The sequence below is a fragment of the Haemaphysalis longicornis genome, unplaced genomic scaffold (assembly GCF_048455015.1).
Source record: "Haemaphysalis longicornis isolate Haplotype H1 unplaced genomic scaffold, Haemaphysalis longicornis Haplotype H1 scaffold_2, whole genome shotgun sequence".
Classification (NCBI taxonomy): domain Eukaryota; kingdom Metazoa; phylum Arthropoda; class Arachnida; order Ixodida; family Ixodidae; genus Haemaphysalis; species Haemaphysalis longicornis.
The window spans coordinates 93,726,274-93,740,793 of record NW_027526295.1 but is presented as its reverse complement, the minus strand read 5'-3'; the positions used below and the strand labels follow the sequence as shown (position 1 = coordinate 93,740,793).

The 14,520-nt window shown below is 45.7% G+C and overlaps 1 protein-coding gene across 1 annotated transcript in view; it reads left to right on the top strand.

Moving 5' to 3' along the window:
• Positions 1 to 7,328: 7,328 nt before the first annotated feature.
• Positions 7,329 to 14,520, top strand: part of LOC144169039 (uncharacterized) — a 139,700-nt gene continuing 132,508 nt past the window's right edge. Inside the window, exon 1 of the mRNA XM_077698033.1 lies at positions 7,329 to 7,715. The gene's annotated coding sequence lies outside the window, so the exon portion shown is untranslated. The remainder of the gene's footprint in view (positions 7,716 to 14,520) is intronic.

The following is a 14,520-nucleotide window of genomic DNA, read 5'->3' as shown; positions in this document are numbered from 1 at the left end:
ACTGGCGTACCAGTCAGCGAAGCGTCGCATGTGCGCTTGTGCAGCGCTTGTGTGAAGCGACCTTGACTTGGAGCTAGATACAGTGTACAAACTAACGTGTACAAACTAACCAAGTAAAGAAAGGCCCATTCTTCCATTCACAAACGTGTCCTGGCTTCGTTTCAACTGAGCGAACGAATTGCGACGACCCGCCGGCGGCCGGCGGACGAAACGCTGGGCCGACTGACTCTGTCTGAAGGCCGGGGAGCCGTGCAGTAGCGCAGCCAATTGCGAGCTCGGCTCCTCGCGACGTCACACGAAAACGCCGCAGAAAATGGGCGAGCGTAAAGAGAGGAGGACAGCATTTTCGAATTAATTTTTCTACTAAATAAAATCGCGTAAACGCGCCCAGAGTGGTCGTAATATGGCCTGGGGACTCCGGACTACAATTTGCGCAAGTAATCCCGCAATGTTTACATTCACTTCAGTGTCCCTTTAAAAGTAGGGCCGGAAGTTGGGTAAACATTCTAAGCCTATTAATCGGCATTGGGCTAATTGATCGATTAATCGGTTGCATTTGTTTAAGTTGAAATGGTTAAAAATAATTTTTTAACAATTGTTGTGATGCAGTAATAAAAGCCATTTCTATATGCTCCTCGGCCTGTTCACAGACATTCAAGATGAGGTAAGGAGATCATTATCATGGCGCAGATATGGGCGGGATGCTTATGACCCCATTCGTCACTCGCACTGTTTCTAGAATCAGGAACATTGGCACTCGCGCTAATTGCAAGGAACGTACGCCGATTAATCGTGGTTTACTTACGCCATAGTTAATACAACGGTAAAATGGTGTGAGTGCCCGCTCGCCACTTTTTGTAGCGTGGAGGTTTTATTAAGAGTAGCCATTTTCTCGCCTGTCTTGGCTATCAGCTTGCGGTTTTAATCAATATATCAGCGCAGCTCGGATCCCTATAACGCAGCTACGCGTTGTCCAGATGGCCGAAGAAGCCGCCAGGAACCAAGATCTCCTGGCTGACTAACGCGGCAAAGAGAGCCCAAGCTCTCTACTTCTGGGCAAGTAAAGTTCTAATAAAGCGAAATCTGCAGCTGAGCATGATTTGCGGGTCTGCGGCTGTCTTGTGGGTGTGCTTGGCGAGCGACATCCTGCTGGCGGGTCGCTTCGGCAAAGGTGTACGGGCGTCATTTCAGTGACGGATGTGACGTCAGTGATATGTTTGTGTATCCCGGCACACGTTCGTGTTAAAATTTAAAACCCGGAAACGAACAACCCTAAGTATAACGTACTCTTTAGTACTAAAGGTTGCTTCCCGCAAGAAGACCCTGTGTGCAGGGGTGCACCCTTTAAAGGACGCTCGCTCCGTTGTACTGGCGTCACTTCCGTGACGGATATGACGTAAGTGAAATCTTTGTGAATCCTGGAATAAAACACTTTCGTGTTAAAAAACAAAACTCCAGTGCTAATGCTAGAGTTGAAAAGAACCCCTGCTTGGGAGAGGTCACCGTGGGCGCCGCATTGTCTAAAACCCATTATGGATAATTGGTCATGGGAGTGTGCCACTCCTTCCCAAGACGACTTGCAGGTCCCGCCACCGCTGCCGACTTCGTGTTGAACACGATGAGCTGGTGGGAGTCTACAATGCTGAGGATGAGTGTGTATAAAACACTCACCGCGAAGAAGACGACGACGTCTTCGATGCATGCTACGACGATTAGTAGCACGCAACAATGATACGGAAACTTAACTATGTTTCCGCCAATGAAATGCTCACCTACAACAGCTTCGCGATTCACGTTATGCGCCTAAGTACGAGCTTCCGTGTTTTTTTTTTGCCGAAACACCTGCTCGACAGCAAATGTTAGGCGTCCAAGGCTCTCTGCCTGGTGCCCTGTACGTCTGCAGTGCTAAGGTTTATGCCCCGAGGGCCACCCACAGCGTAATATTGTCTAAAGTAACGTAGTGAATTGGATGACTTGGCGCACATTCATCTTGTTAACAGCACGAACAGACAAGAGCTGAGGAAAAGACAGGACACACAATCGCCGAAATGAGGTCATATGACAAGATGAGGGGAAATTGTCGCTACAGGACGTGAAGCCAAGGTGCAGAATTTTTCATACCCGCGCTTCCAGTCTTCTTGTCACGGGCTGCCAGGAATGATCGCACTGCATTCGTGGTGCGCGTGCCAACCCCAGTGCCCTCCATGTATTGCGAACTGCTCTTATCGTATCAAATACCTTCCGGAGGTCTAGCGCCTAGTAAACGCCATGAACCAAAAGTCCGCCCATACGAGTGCCTGCCACCAACCCATGCGGCAGTAGACGGCTGCCCCGCTTGGTTAAAAGCCATGGTTGGAAGCCAGTCCGGTACGGATAAAAAATCTTGGGTTCTCTCCATCAAGGTCGTATGTGAGCCTAGTTTGCACAGTTCGCTCGCGCAGCTTACATACCATCCACATCAGTGCTATAGGTCGGAGATTCTTAAAGTTATTCAGTTTTTAAAGCGAAGCTTTGTATGGCTGGGGTTGTATATACTTCAGCTCTGGGGTGGCAAAACGCTTTGCGGCAAAGCCAACTTTACCGAGATTGCTCTTGCAGCAAAAGCTCTTGCAGCTGTTACAGCTCTGTTACGTTGCAGCTCTTGCAGCTGTAACGTATTTGTTTCACCAAAACTTTCCCCTGTAGCAATTTTATGGCCATCCGCTAAGACGACTCCATCAGTACTTGGATTTTTATTTACTTGTCATAATTAGTTCACAGCGAAGCTGTAAACGTTACAGAATTTCTATCTGCTTCCAATGAGCGTCTACGGAAGGAATACGATTGAAAAAAGAACGGCTGTAACTCTTCATTTATCAAAACTTTACCAATAAAAACTCTGGCTCCAATCAACGCTGTGAATGTGGTTGGACTGCGAAGCCGTAAATGACACTCACAACGATTACCCATGCGGCGTCATTTGAATTCACACACGTGGCTATACAAAGGGTGAAATCAGAGGCGCTGCCAGCCGTTACCTAGGATTCGCCGTGGCGGCGTCCCGAACGCAGCAGAGTCGGCAGAAAAAAAAAAAACGGAGAAAAAACACACTCCACTGCGCATGCGCGTCTCTCCTCCATTCTCCTCTCCTCCAGCTGCATAACACTGCGCATGCGCGCCTCTCCTCCATTCTCCTCTCCTCCAGCTGCATAACACTGCGCATGCGCGCCTCTCCTCCATTCTCCTCTTCCTAGCTTTATAAAAGCAGGTGCGCGCGCTGCGCGGCGTTCAGTCTGCTCCGAGGCACCGCATGCGCCGGTTCTGCTCCGGTGCTGTAGGATGAGTTCAGATGGAGCCAACAGCCCCGAACCAACGGCACCCACAAATGGGAAATTGAGTGAACCCCCATGCTGCTTCGCATCCTACTCATGGTTCCCCTATGGGAAGATGGTGTAATTTGTTTTCGGCGCAGTCAACATTACAGAATACTAAGGATTAATGCAGCCAGTGACCTCGAACAAATAAGATAGCACCAGGACTTCAGTCATTATCACGATGCCGCTTCGTTTAGACATCGTAGGGCCTTAAATGGCACCAAGAAATTTTATTTACTTCATCTCAACGCGCGAAGTTTAAGGAAAAAGCATGATTCCGTCAACTTTGTTTAGATGCCTTAGGTCATCAATTCGACGTTTTAACATTCACTGAAACCTGGTTTTCTAACGAATGCTTCGTTGTAAATTTTTCAGGGTACCACTGCATCTCAGTTTCGCGAACTAGCAAAAGAGGAGGGGCTGTTGCTATATATGTACAAAAACACCTTCAATTATGAAGTGGTTCCAGAATACTCATTCATAGATGCTCACTACGAATGCCTGCTTGTAAAGTGTTTGAATACAATGTTGGTAGTACTTTACAGACCTCCAAATGGTTCACAACCCCATTTATAGAATTTCTTGAGCGTATTCTAGGGTACATTCGTTGGTCTACCTACTATCGTTACCGGTGTTTTCAATATTAATTTGCTCTCGGTGTATTCCTCTGTTCAAAAGCTACTTGATGTTTTTCTTTCTTTTGGCTGTCGAAGTATTATTGACATACCGACAAGGGGAACAAGTACGTCCGAAACGTTACTAGAAGTATGTTTTACGAATTTTAAAATTGACCAATCCGATGCCGTAGTGTTAATATCAGATATAGCCGATCACATGCCGCTCTTTCTCTTTTTTTTCATCCTACATAACCCAGCAAAACAAACATACAGACCACGCACCTATTCTACGTAGAATAATATCTGCAGAAAAGATCGATTTTTTAAGCATTTAGTTGAATAAGTCAGCTGGGACCCTGTAATGAAGACAAATGATCCCACTCTTTCCTATGACATCTTTTGAAAACTATTTAAGAAACTATATGATAGTGCATTTCCTCTAGAACAGCTGAAAAGGCACAAAAATCTAGAAAGCCGTGGATTGATGCCTCTTTACTCAAGAGAATAAAAGGCCGAGACAAACTATTCGCATCATTTATTCGAACCAAAAACCTCGACCTGAGTACAAAAAAAAAAAAGAAATAAGTTGACATACGATATTAAACACGCACGTAACTTGTATTATGAGAATAGGTTTGTCAGTATCTCTAATTATTCTAGAAAAGTATGGAATTGCGTAAATGCACTACGGAACAAGAACGAGAGAGAAGCAGTATTCGAAATAGTAATCGAGGGCATACCATATTCGGGCACTCTCCCAGCAAACTAATTCAATAATTATTTCCTAAAGGCAGGTTTTTGCGCCTCTGCATCGACTAATAATGTTAGCTGTACATCTTATATTAATTGTTTTGACTCATCAATTTTTATGTCACCAACTACAGCGCAAGAGGTGTACGGCTTTTTAAATGAACTAAAGAATAGTAGTGCTTGCGGTGTGGACGAAATAAATGCAGCACCTCTTAAAGCAGTCGCTCATGTTATCTGTTTACCTCTGTCGCACATATGCAATCTTATTCGAAGCTCAGGAACGTTCCCCAACCAACTTAAAATCGCAAGGGTAGCTGTCATTTTCAAAGGAGGAGATAAAAACGATCTTGGTAATTACCGGCCAATCTGTTTTACCTATGTTTTCTAAGGTTATTGAAGAAACAATAAACTCGCGACTTACTTACTTCTTCCAGCAGAAGAACATTATAGTATAAAATCAATATGGATTCCAAAAGAAAAAATCCGCTGAAATGGCGTTACTGAATATTAAAGATAAAATAATTGACAACATAGAAAATAAACAATTTACTTTTACTGTTGGGTTATTTCTTGACTTAAAAAAAGCCTTTGACTCTGCCAAGCATGAAATTTGATTGATCAAACTCTCCAGTTACGGTGTAAGAGGAATTGCCTAAGACATCGTGAAAAGTTACCTAGGAAACCGTAGGCAATACACTAAAATTGGCGATGCGACATCTCACTTCGGCGAAATCACATGTGGAGTTCCGCAAGCGTCGATTCTAGGCCCTCTACTGTTCATTATATACATTAATGACATAGTAAACATACCTCTAACCCCAGACATTATTTTGTATGCTAACGACACCAATGTATTTTTCTCTGGACCAGATATTGATGCCCTTAAGTCGCAGGCCAATCAGTGGCTAGAAAATTTATCTAGTTGGCTAAGCGCCAACAGATTAAACTTAAACGCCAAAAAAAACTAAGTATTCGGTATTTAGGCCCCGCAATAAAACCTATAGCACCGAAAAGATTATTAGCTTAGAGGGACAACATATTGATCGCGTTGCATCACACGAATTTCTCGGTGTCCTCTTTCATGAATATTTAGACTGGTACCTTCACATCAACCACTTACGAAAAAACATTACGCGAGCAGTCGGCATGCTCTGTACGTTGCGTCACTTATTACCAGTTTGGTTAAAAAAGAAAATTTACTACGCAACAATACACTCGCATCTTCACTACTGCCTTCTTATATGGGGGACAACGACAAAAACGAACCTCAGTTATTTATTACAAAAAAAAAAAGAGCTCTCCGTTTAATTGAACTGCTGCCCTTTCGTTCCAAAAACATGAAACGTTAACAATTAACTATATCCGACTTAAAAAAAATAGCTGTGGTCGCGTACCACGACGTTAAATGTAACCCGACTGAATTTTTAAGAAATTTTACCGAAAAAGACCACTGCCACAATTTACGGCATATCATGTACAAGAAAAATAAGCTTCACACCAACTACGGTACACAAAAGTTGACATACCAAATTCCAGATATCTTAAATGAACAGCCTACTCTAATCACATTAATTCAGGAAAACCCCTCGATTCATGCATTAAAAAAAGATTCATGCCTACCTTTTACAAATCCAAAGCCAAATCCACACACACTCAATTCCTCCTCCCATTCTATGCAACTCAAGCGTACTGTACTTTTTTCTTCTTACTCATGCGATACCTGTGTATGAATCATTCATTCAATTTTTTTTACATGCGATACCTGTGTATAAGATAGTCATTCAATTTTTTACGCACCCCTCTTCAATGTGCTTATGTTCAGTGTCCAATGGCATAACGTCTGTATTTCTCAGTTGCGATGTATGTTTTCTTTTTTCTTCTTCTTTTTTTCTTCTTTACCCAATGAATGTTCATGTATGACTGGTTATTTATGCGTGTGTAATCGGGTGAATTGGCGCTTTGTCAGGCCTTCTGTGCCTTTACGCCGGTCCCCCCAGGCAACCTGCATCTGTCTTGTTGTCTGAAATCAATTTCTATTCCATTCTATTCTGTTTTAAACGGTTCAATAAATGCCTTGGAACTCTTCATGGTTTCGAAATGGCCGTCAACACATTTAAACTCTATTTGTGCAGCGGTTCTTATTGATACACCCTCTAAATACTTATTTTTAGAGCCTCTAGCCGATGCATGACACTTGGCAACTGACCAAGTGTCATGCCAGTGTAGCTCGTATGACCACCACCATGATCATCACAATCGTCACCGTCATCATCGTCGTCGTCGTAATCAACAGCCCTCTGGGGTCCGGTGTCCAGCCACTCCTGTCTCCGGCTTTCTGAGTTCATTCAGTGACCCGAATTTCTGCATTTCGTCCCTCCGTCATGTCACTGGTCTCCCCCTGTTTCGTTTGTCGTCTGTGGGTCGCTAAACGGATAGCGGGAAGATCCCGTAGGCGGCTTCACTCCTTTGCATTTCCCGCCTGTCCGTCGTAGTTTCGGTTTCGCTTTCCCGACGGCCGACGGCGGCATCAGAACACTTCCGCTTTCACAGCTTCCGCCCCTTTCACGGCCTTTTCCCTCTCCCTTCGGAAGTAGGAGAGGAAGGAAAGGGGAGAGGGAGGGTGTGGCGAAGCGACGCACCGCCGGCCTGGCGCTGCTCCGCGCCGGAAAAAGCGGCAGCGTCCGAGCCGCGCGCGCATCTAACGGGACTCGTTGCTCGTGGGCAGCAGCGGTACGGCGGCGGTGGCATGGAATATCCCTCGGATGTTGTTCCTCGGGGCTCTCTCCTTACGTGCTGCTAACGCGGCGTCATCCGATCAAGCAGGAGAGACGACTGGTACCTGTTTAAAACCGGGGGATTGCCGCCGGCGTACGTCCATACGACTGTGATATAACTCCGTGCCTCGCGCGTGCGAGCGCGCGCTGGAGCCGAGAGCGTGTGATGCGGACGCCGAGCGCAGGCCGGGGCTCTTAGCAGCGGTTTCGACCTCGAAGCGGTGAGTAGTGGCGAAGCGTTGCGACCTTGCCGGAGTCCTTCCAAAGTGTGCGCGTGCTGGGTTAAAGGGCAGTGTTTTGCTGTTGGTGGTCGGAGAGTTTCAGTCGCTGTTGTCCGTGACAGGGGGACCGTATGCTATTTGCGGCGGCTGCGCGCCGGATAGGTTGCGTTAATGTCGCGCGCGCGAAAAATAGATGCTTGCATGCGAAGAGTGGGTGACCAGGGTCATTTGTTTCAGCCACGCGCTCGGGGGGGAATTTTCTTTGTCGTAACTGCTTTGGAGGCGATGCGTCTTTGGATGCTCTGTTTTTGGTGTTTGTTTACAGCGGAGAGTCGTGATGGTGTAACGGCATGCTCGAAGTTGTGAAATTTTGGTTAGTCGTTGTTTATTTTGTAAACTGTTAGGAGGGTAAGAACAAGACGTTGGAAGTGAACATTAACACGTTTTTTTTTGCTCTGACATAAATAATGCCGTGTCGAGGCTATAAATTGGGCACGCAATATCTCAGATTTCAATTCTGAGACGGTTGTTCTTGTTAATATATCCTTCCGTTACATCTTGTGTAGTTAAATAGTATAATAAGTTTTTTTTTTGTATGACATCACCATTTTAAGGTACACGTGCTATCGCGTTGTTCGGTAGAATGAATAAAAATTTAACCAAGTAACTGCCGAATCATTTAGACATACTCACAATGACGCCTTTCTTAAGCGCCGAATCGACTGAGCAAACTCCTATAACCCCTCTTTTTCTTTGCTGCCGTTTCCACCGTTCCACTTTACTCCAGAAAAACACTGTCCCTAATTCTATTGATACAAAAACAACAAGCAGTGTCAGAAAAACGCGCTCATGATAGCTTTTAAACCTCGATCGTTAGCACCTCTTTGTCGCATTTCTCTAGGTTTTGCTTCAAAACAGCGGTTTCAACCGAGCCGCTTACATAAAACGACTCAACTCCGCCCCGTGACAACAGCTTCGTGTCTACACTTCTTGGGCGACAAAAATTCACACGAAGGACGTGAAGGACAAGGACAAAGCGCCTGTCCTTGTTCATGTCCTTTGTGTGAATGTTTTCGCGCCTAAAGGTGTTGATCGTGGAGTACGAACCATCTAAAACACACACGTTCTTTCACTTCACCTATAAAACTCAAAATCGACATCGTGTTGAACTAATTTCACTACCTTTAACCGTCTATGACGGATGAACAAGTAAAAATGCTAAAAAAAAATACTGTCTGAACGCGATAATATCCCGAGGCAGTCGACCGCTATAGGGGACAAGGCTTGTAAGCAGTACAAAAACGATGTGAAACAAAAGTGTGGAATGCTGCTTTGAGAGCGCCTTCCGAAACTTGAGGATAATTTTAGGCAATATTATGATCTGTAAGGCATTTCGCTTCATCTGTGTCTCGCACTCAGAACGGAAAGGAAACGGGTTGGTGAAAGAACGAAAGCAAGGTATCGCGACAGAGAGAATGAGTTTAGCGCGAGAAAAAAACCCGCGCACCGCCTTCCCCGTCTCGCCTCAGTGGAATAATCTTTCCGGCACTACTTTTTTGTTATTCATGAAGCAACTCGGCCGCCTAGAAATGTTACACAAGGGGGATAACAACCGAAAAAACGTGCGCGCATATGCGAAGAGAAAAATCGTCTGCAAATTTGCCCGTTGACACGCCTGCACGGAGCGTGTTTGCAAACAGTTGCGCAAACTACGGGCAATCCGTGTTGAACGACCATGCAGGCTCCCGGCTTCGGCGCCCGTTGCGGTTGCATCCTGTACAGACGGCGTCCTGCGCACACGCAATGCAGTCATGCCAGTAGGGGTACAACGGAAAGCGTGTTGTCACTTAGTGCAATCGCTGTGCGCGAATGCAACCATGACCTCGCATTTTACTCGTTGCTTCAGCGTCGGCGTCTCCGCAATCTTCTTGCAGTTGCCCGCTGAGGCTTAACCCCTCATCCGAAGGATGTCCGAAGGATGTCCGAAGGATGGCTTACAGGAAAATGTGGTCTCTTTGCAATCTTTGGTTCAAAATAGGCGCCTAAAGTTCCGGCTCATGCATCGGCGAATGAGTATCAAGCGTCCGCTCCAGGTAGAAGTCGCCCAAACCCATGTTTTCGCCGCGAGCCGCGGTGTAGCAAAAGTGATGACGTCATTTAAACGGGGCATGAAGACAGCGTACAACCTTGGTCATTTTGAAAGAACCACCCTTTGGCAACTCACTCACCTACATTCCTGTCCTGAAAAACAATTTATAACCGAAAACCCAGTAGATATTGAAAAACTCAAATTTCATGCTTCAGTGACGTAATATGGGCAGGAGCGACGTATTATGGGCCAGAACAAAAAAGCTTGATTGATTGATTGATTGATTGATTGTGGGGTTTAAGACGCCAACGCTACACTGGCGATGAGTCGCGCCGTAGTGGAGGGCTCCGGATAAATTTTGGCCACCTAGCTTGGGTTCTTCAACGTGCGCAGAAGTCTCGAATACGCGGCCGCTTGTGCTTTTCGCCTTCATCAGAAAAGCGGCCGCCGCGGCCGGGAATCGAACCCGCGACCTCGTGCTCAGCAGCGCAACATCTTAGCCACTGAGCCACCGCGTACGTCACCGGGAAGCGGCTGATGGGCTTGTGCGCTGCTTAGTATGTTTTCTTTAATATCAGGCGTTTAGGAGTTTATCGCAAGTTTGAAGCGTGTGATAAAATAGCTTTCAGTATTACCGGGACAAAAAAGCATTTTTAGTGAACTAATCCTAATTTTTTTCTTCGTGGCCCTTTTAAAAATCCCAAAGACATCACCGAACGCTCGGAGAGAGCGGACTTCAATGAAAGCTTCGAAGAACAGAGCGGGGGTCAGCAATGCGAGCCTGAGTGACAATTTAACTACAATCTCTGCAGCGGTGAATGGACATATTTTAAGAGGGAGTTCACATACAGTATTTCTTTTCTTGAACGAGTAAGCGAAGAACAAAATACGGAACACGTCACTAAGTAACGATGTATTCGGGACAATCTCCTAAGTTTGCACTGAAAGCTGTGTGGGAGGCGTAACTTGTGGGGACATGGTATACTTGTGAATAGTGCAAACGCATCGATCGCATATTCATGTCCTGTGTCCTCCTTCACGTAACAACGTTACAAATGGTGTCAGCAGAATTAGTGACTGAAAAAAAAGCTTCACTCGATAGATTATCCCAATCTCTAAAAGTACTATTAGGAAAAAAAAAAAAACTCAGAGAAATCATTGCGGCACGTTAATACGGCATTGATTTTCAATATCGTATGCGGTATCGTCGATTCTCACCGCTGTGAGAATCGACGACACCGAAAGTGTCATATATGGCCCGAAAATGCCATATATGGCCATATATGGACATGCCATATATGAGTGTGCCATGGTTGTGCTTTAAGAATAAATTCCTGTCTACGCCAGATCGGTTATTGTGAGCACTGTGCAGGAATTTCAACGTGAACAGTTTTCTTTTTTTTTCACGCAGTTTTTTGCATCCAACATTACTTGTTGTTTGTGGGTCTTTGGTGGCGGAGTCCTAGTTAGTTCCAAATCGGGCATTGTCTTTTTTTTAACACGCTCCAGCGTGTCTTGTAATGCTACTGTGTAGGGCGTCCCATGCCCCACCTGCATATCCAAGAAAAGGTTTCGCATGGGTTGAAAACGCAAGAAAACTGTGCAGAGCAGTAACAGTACGTCAAATGAGAAATCTTGCCGTAAGAAAGACTAGCACACCGCCGGAGATCATACACTCCGAGTTTATTCCGCGCCTGGAGCTATTTCGCAGATCTGCGATGAGTTCGGTCACCGCATTTTTCATTTGACTTAGAACGCCACACTCACTCCAATTTTCTTCGACTTTGTAATCCAAAAGGCGTGGTTCGTGCGGACCCCGTGGAACCGGCAAATAAAAGCGATAATTTACAACTATTTGTCTTTTGTCCTCTACGACTTACCAAAAGAAAATAAGCTGTTCAATGACTGACGGCATTTTATTATTAGTCGTCGAAGACAGCCGCATGTAAGGCCTGCCTAAAAGGATAACATTTCTGGGCAATTTTCTTCGTAGCGAGTAGTTAGTTGCACGTAGCTTATGTAACTGTTCATACAAAATCGGGAGGTGATTGTTCTCAAGCAGGGAGTAAGTTTACGGCTTAGTTATTTATATGCATCTTTACATCGAGTAAGTTTGCTTTTGTTCAGTACAGGTACCCTAGAGGGGAAAAAAAACAATGCTTCGTCTCTGGCAAGCACTGACTCCAACTAGACAGCGAAGCCCTTTTCGTATCCTTGGTCGTAAAGCACGCCCGGTGCGGAAATCGTTAAAGACTATCCCGCTTGGGCCTTCTTAGATGGCATCGCCGTTCAAGTTGGTCAGAGTCTTTACACACATGGCTATCTTTAAAAACAAAACAAAGCACCCGTTGTCTTTGCAATCAGCGCTCGGGCTGGTTGTTACACCAAAAGCTATTGACCAAACAGGGGACACCGAGCGAATGTGCGTTGCATCACGCGTCTCGTAACTAGCGTCGGACGGCTGTTTTTAGCCGGCGCTTGGCGAGGAGCAACGCTCCCTGTGGGCTTTGGAAAGCCCAAAGACCTGATGATTATGCCCCCGAATTTGTCACTCCATGGAGTGACAAATTCGGGGGCATATTCATCAGGTCCGTCCATAGAGGTCCCCTATATGTAAGATGCCTGACACATTACACAAAGACCTCGCAATCAATAAGAGCTACAATTCTGGCAGTGAATGATTGCGAGGGTGGATGGACGGGCCCGTGTGCGTCACCGTTTCTATTTCTAATGAAAGCAATATGTTGGCTGTTTTTAGTAGCGATAGCGTGGACAGAAATGCATAACGAACAACAAATGACCTTTCTCTATGGAGGTATGCAGTTGCGATAGCTGGTATTGAAATGATGCGTGCGTTGTGTTTGCCTTGCCAGTATGCGTGACCTCCGAGTTGTCACCTTTGCTGTCGCTCTATAGCTGACGGGAAATAATTTTATTGTGAGCAGTACGAAGAGCGAGATAAAAGAAGAAAGAAAGAAAAAGGCGAGATTGTCGAAGCGAAAACGATTTTGCATTTGCTAGAAATGACGTATTTGCCGCTACTGCGTGAATACCCGCATGCTGTGTGCTTGATAACGGCGTCGTGTGTGCGAGCCTGCTATCTAACTGTCTTTGATAACGGTATCGTAACGTGGGAGCCTTGCTTTCTGAACAAAATCGGTCTGATGGCGTCACCTCTGTGTCCGCTTTGCGGTGTACGAGAAAACACTGAACACCTGTTCTGTGTTTGTCCACGTTTCAACTTGGCGCGAATGACAGCGCGAAGTTTATAACGGGCGAGAACTCTCAGCATGAAGGACTTTTTAGGCCCCTGGAACAGCGAAGACAGAGCGGTGCGGGGTTTTAAAGCTCTTATACGTTTTCTCAGAGACTCTGGACTCGACTCCAGCCTGTTACTGCCTCTGCTTTTTCTTGTTTTTTATGTGTGTGTGGGTGTGTCCGTCTGGTGGAGTTTCTTTCGTTTTTCCTTGTCTTATTTGTATTATTCATGGAAGCATATAACCCTTATCACATTTTCACCAACCATCTGAAGTAGCAAGCCCAGCATTACGCAGGACTGACCTCTTCGGTCTCATTAAAGAATTCTCTCTCTCTCTCTCTCTCTCTCTCTCTCTCTCTCTCTCTCTCTCTCTCTCTCTCTCTCTCTCTCTCTCTATGTCCGAACGTACGACGTGTTAGCGTCGGCGCGCGGATTATTCCGAACTGGGCGATAACTTGGCAGAAAACCAAGGTACTTTTAGTGTTCTGCAAACAAGCTTGGCTTGGCTTCTCGATTCATGATGTTTGCGCACATTTTCGCGCCGCGTCAGCGGCTATGTGGGAACACACACCACCCCTAAGGACGCGTCGTCGACCGCATGAAATGACGTCATCACACAGGTCACAGCCGCTGTCGCCGGCGGTGCCTGCATTCTCTGAAGTCACCGCCTCCGGGCTTTGGGGCCTTTTCAATAAAGTTTGCCAACATCAACAACATTGTCCCTGTAGAGGGTGTACGTGAATGCTCGCACGTTTGCTTGCAGCTGTGTGATTGCTAAATGCGCATGCGTGGCTTCGTGTTGTGCATATATAAGCGGCCTTTTCCAAACAAACAAAAGCTGCAAGAACGGCAACAATTTGTGCCGAATGATTTATTTATTCCGGTCAAACAGGGCTACCCCATCTGGCAAAGCAGCTACGAATCACTATCATCTCTCACGATATGAACCCGATTGGAAACTCATCAGACTCGGTTCCCACCTCGACAGTTGCATAATAAAAAAAGCGTAAAATAGATGCAGACTGCTTTCCTCCATTGCGCAGTACAAACGTTTGTCTGCCGTCGCAGCACGTTTGACGGAAGTAAAGCGGAATTAACCCCAGCAACATTGTGTCAGTACGTATGTAGTTCGCAGGAAGCTTTACCTTAATTGTACACTTGCGAAGTAGCAAGTATACATACCGCTGTATACGCAGAAAAGTGGGATATGCATCGGACGAAAGGTGGCGCCAGGACTGAGTAGCAATGTTACTGCCAAGGTATTGAGATATGTTGAGCGCAACCTTTTTCGGGTTTCTCACAAGGCGTGTTGATATGTTGACTGCACTAGTACCTCGTTATAACGAACACTGATATAGCGAAGTATCGGCTATAGCGAACTAAATACAAACTTTGATTGGTCACGCTTTATTTAAGTGACACTTTTATAACAAAATTCAAACCGTCATAGCCGCGCG